Here is a 5,240-nt window from a genome sequence, read left to right on the forward strand (position 1 = left end):
TATACAACACTTTGTACAAACCCACTCACCTAGGACTTACACTACTTCCTAAACTGAACTCCTAGTACGACTGAAGGCAGCACCTTCCAGCCAACACTTCTTTAACGTCTATGTGTCAAAGACTACATACACAAGTTTAACGTCCTTGTGCAAGACGGTATTTGGATGGTTGAGAGTGTTAGTGTGTGTCAGAATGTTGTGACTTTGATTGTTGCACTCCCAATAGCAGGTTGTCCACAAGTAGTATAATTCGGTGAATCCGAAATCGTATCCACAGGGAAGCTACGGTAATTACAAGTCCACTACAATGTCTTTTTGTTTTTGTTTTTGTTTTTGTTTTTGTTTTTCTTTTAATTGTTTGAATCTTTAATTGGTAATTTTTAATTGTTCAAATTTTAATTTAAGCAGTTGAGATTAGAGGATTCACTCTTGATATTTTAATAAAGTTAACATTAATGAACATTATTGAAATCCACTTAATAAAATGGTTCCAATATATTAAATAATCATATTTATATTATGTTATATACTATTTTCTTATAAGTATAAAATATATATCAAAACTTATAAATGTTGTCAAGTATTTATTGTGCTATATATATATTTGTAAACACTAAATCAAGGTTCCCATTTTAAATGGTTGGTAAAACCAAACTAACATTTAAATGGTACCAAGAAATTAATAATATGATATATTGATAGATAATAAATCAAGGCATCCACTTTAAAAGGTTGGTAAAACCAAACAAACATTAAAATGGTACCAAGAAATTTAGTGTAACATATAGCAACAATAAATCAAAACTCCCACTTATAAGTAGGGTATAAAAATGCTTAAAGAAATAAATATAACATAAACAATAAATAATGATTAAATATTATAAAACATAGATTATTATCCTTTAATAACCTTATTATCATACCAAGAGCTTCACCTTTTCATCTCAACCGAGAAGTTAGCTACTCATTATTCTAAGTATAAAACTTTGAATATGAAATTAACATGCTAATTATTTTTAAATGATGAAATAAAGAAAAAATAAAGAGAGAAATATTATGAACTCAAAGATTTGTTCATAGAATGAGTGATATCTCAATTCATTACAATGCACCCCTATTTATAGCCAAATTTGGGGAGACAACCACAAATAAAATATTATTTTTTTACACATAAGTCTTCATTGGTGTTCCAAGAAATTATATTTTAATACACATCACTTTTGAAAATCTTCTCATCCAATATTGCTTCTACACATAAAATAAACATGTGGATAATTGAGTTGTTTGAATTGTGGTATTTTATTTTAACCATTTGACCAAGTAATTTGAGAGATATGGTCAAAATACTAGAGCATGGTAAAATTGCCACTACTTTGGTAACTTTGTTTGTTGCTTAATTTGATCCCAATTGTGAGAAGATTTTTATCTCATGCTTGTCACCAATATTATAGATATTATCATCAACTTTCTACAGGTCCAAGAATCATCTTAATCTCATTTGCAACGCCAAGTTTATTCTTGTTTTAACGAACCTGTAAAAATAGTAAAAACTTATAATTACACAACTTATTTTTTATACAATTTATTATAAAACATATAATATTTAAACATTTAATAAAACAAAAACTATAAATTTATATTATAAAACATTTAATTAATGTACAATTTTTATATTTATCACACCCCCGAACCAGCTTATTGCTAGTCCCTAGCAATTTAAGCGTTAATAACAATACAAAACATATTGATTAATTTAAATAGAAATGTAATCGGAATTATCCAAGTGTTTAAATTAAATTTGAAAACTGTCAAAGTTATATCAAGATCATCATAATTATAATTTATGAAATAATCTGAGCTGATCAATTCAAAGCTTATTTTCAGGTAGTTAAAAGTGCATGGCGTTCAGAAATTCCTATTAAGAGTCTCAACTCCATATCCTCACGGGTTAATAAATTTTTCAATTTATGGGAACGATTTCTCTCATGGAGTTGGAATACAGATAAATACTCAGGAAAATGGTTTACAGAATGCAGACAGACAAAACGAGCCAAACTAATCAAAAGATAGGAAATCCATTGATTCAAAATCTAGTTGTTCTTATTATATATTTTTTCCTGATTTTTTTTCATAATATCATGGAATCAAAATAAGTTTATGCTTCTTGACCACATATTTATTTAATTTGTACAATAAATTTCTCTTTTTTTTTCTTTTATGAGAGATAAATGGGTCGTAGCATATAACTTAAAAATTACATAGATCTTCAACATCTTTCTTTTTGTTTTTTTTTTCTCTTTTTTTTTCTTCAGGAAATATCATTTTTTTTTCAAAATAAGAATTCAATATCTAAACAATAGATAGCCTCTCTCATGATCAATAAAGGCTCGAAATTTGTTTTCTCAGTCCTCTCCACTCACTCACAAAATATGTGTGAGTTTAAAATTTTAGGCACTCTTATAAGGTATATCTTGGGCCATATACTTTAATACCTGATTTTATCACAATGGTTAATCACTAAAAAAGATTTCATAAATCATATTTTTATATTGATCAGAATATTAAAATTGACATTTTTTCAAATAAAAATTTAAACATCCTTAAATAGATTAATACATGTTCTAATTTAAACCTTTCAAACATGTAATGTATGATATTTTTGTAAAAATTACTAAGATACAAACAATAAACATGGTTTTATTTTAAAATAATATATTTTTTAATATATACATATATATATTTTTTTATTATTATTATTTTTAATATTTTTTTTATAAGCTTGTTCTCCCCTCAAACAGAATATGACATTGTCCCTAATGTCAAAATAACTATTAATAAAGAGTACATAATGAAAGAGATATCACCTTGAATTTTATTGAAGATAACAAACTGAAACAAACGCAAACCAATCCACAACTTTTGAATCAATGATCCAACTTTCTTTTCTTACTGCTTGATTGCGACCAATTGATCTTTGCTATCATCGGATCAGGTTTATGAACAAAAGCTTCCAAATCATCAATTAATTGGTCGGCAGTCGAAGCAGAGATGAGCATCCTTCGGGAATTTTCTGAAATGAAATTATGTTCCACAGTTTTATCAAGAAATGTCAACAAACTGTCATAATAATTATTGATATTCAACAAGCCCACAGGTTTATTATGGATATTAAGTTGTGCTCAAAAAACAGTGTGAAAAATTTCTTCTAATGTACCAAAACCACCTGGTAATGCGATAAAAGCATCAGAATTTTCAATCATTTTGGTGATTCTTTCATACATTGAAGAAACTTTTTATTCCTCCCCAATCGTAACACATGTAATATTTCCTTCAGCTAAAGCTGTAGGAATAATACCCAAAACCTGACTACCTCCAAGATGTGCTGATATTGAAACAGATCTCATTAACCCAATATTACCTCCCCCATATACCAAGTGAATTTTTCTCTCAGCCAATATCTTTCCAAGATTATTTGCTGCTTCTACAAACACTTCATTTTTCCAGGACTCAACCCACAAAATACACAAATATTTTTCAATGTTTGTGCAGAGGATCCAACCATGTTTTTACTTTATTTTTTATCTGCGAAAATAGAGAGAAAGATGAGAGATTTTATAGGGGTTATATGTTATCATGACAAAACTATGGGTCACAGTTGTAAACAGAATAAACAGTAAAAACAATAATAACACACATGCATATAAATAGTAGTGTGATTGTGGCTCACAATTTTCCTCTGGTTTTACGTCCAGAAACGGCTTCAACGCCTTCTATGAGTCGAGGATATGCTTCCCATCCAATTTTCTTATAAATTGGCAAAAAAGGGTCTTTTTTAGTCGGATTCCCAAGACTATTAAAATGATGCTCGTCTTGGAATTGTTTCCATAAACGGAGAAGTTCAATATGCACGTGTACACTAGAATGCGTCTCAAGAGTTAATAAGATGTTATCTAAAGACTCCTTACTCAGCCCATTCTTAATGAAACCAATTTTTATCTTCTCTATTATTGGAAACATATCCCAAAGTTCTGCATCGTTTGTCACAAGTCCATCTTGCACATTTATGACAAACCCCTAAACTTTTGGTCCTTCGTTTTTTCGCATAAGTACTTTTTCCTAATCAAGGCATATACCGAATGAGTAATGACTGTTGAAATTCTCCTCCTAATCGGATCTTAGCTTCTATTACAAGACGAATATCTTCTGGAATTCCTTTTCGCATTAACAATCTCAATCTTTCACACCTACCTGCATAAATTTTTCTTAGAACATTTTCAGAAACAGAGGGAAAATATTTGCAAATTTTTTAGAGAATTTCATCTATTTTGAAAAGAAAATAAATGAATTTTTTTTTGTATCAGCAATTGTGGGAAACTGATTAAACCGACTATGAGAGCCACGGAGTATCGTTATCCGCCATTTAACCGAGAAAATAAAAAGATTAAGGAAACTTTAAAAACATCACCATTTTTAGGATTTTCAATGTCCACAGGTCCATAAGGATACACATGTTTTACAACATATGGACCTGTCCATCTTGATCGTAATTTTCCTTATTGTCGGGTATGCAACGCCGAAAAATTTGATCCGAACAATACTTGAACAGATACGGATCATCCTAATAAAAGTTTTTTACCTTATTCAAAAATTTTCTTTTATCTTGAGAACTCCATTGCGGTGGCATTTTTCCTATCACAAGAAAATTTACTATGTTAGCAAACCAAGGTGTAGTAGTAACTGAAAATAGATGTTCATCAGGAAAATTATCGTTAATTGGTGTCATTTCATAAGATGATCCTGTTACTAGTATCGATAAATGATCGGCTACAACATTCTCGGTTCCTTTTTTTATCTTTGATCACAATGTCAAATTCTTGGAGCAACAAAATCCATCGTATCAGTCGTGGCTTTGTATTCTCTTTGGTCAACAAATATCTAATAGTAGAATGATCAGTAAACACAATAGTCGTTGATCCAATCAAATAAGAACGAAATTTATCTAATGCAAATATTACAGCAAGTAGTTCTTTTTCAGTTGTGGAATAATTCATTTGAGCATTGTTTAAAGTTCTACTTGCATAATATATCACATAAGGCTTACCGTTTCTTCTTTGACCCAATACTGCACCGACTGCATAATCACTCGCATCGCACATGATTTCAAATGGTAAAGACCAATCAGGAGGTTGCATGATAGGAGCTGATGTTAAATGTCGAATGATTTTATCAAAAGCATTTTG

This window comes from Primulina huaijiensis, chromosome 7 (genome assembly GCF_012295235.1).
Source record: "Primulina huaijiensis isolate GDHJ02 chromosome 7, ASM1229523v2, whole genome shotgun sequence".
Taxonomy (NCBI): domain Eukaryota; kingdom Viridiplantae; phylum Streptophyta; class Magnoliopsida; order Lamiales; family Gesneriaceae; genus Primulina; species Primulina huaijiensis.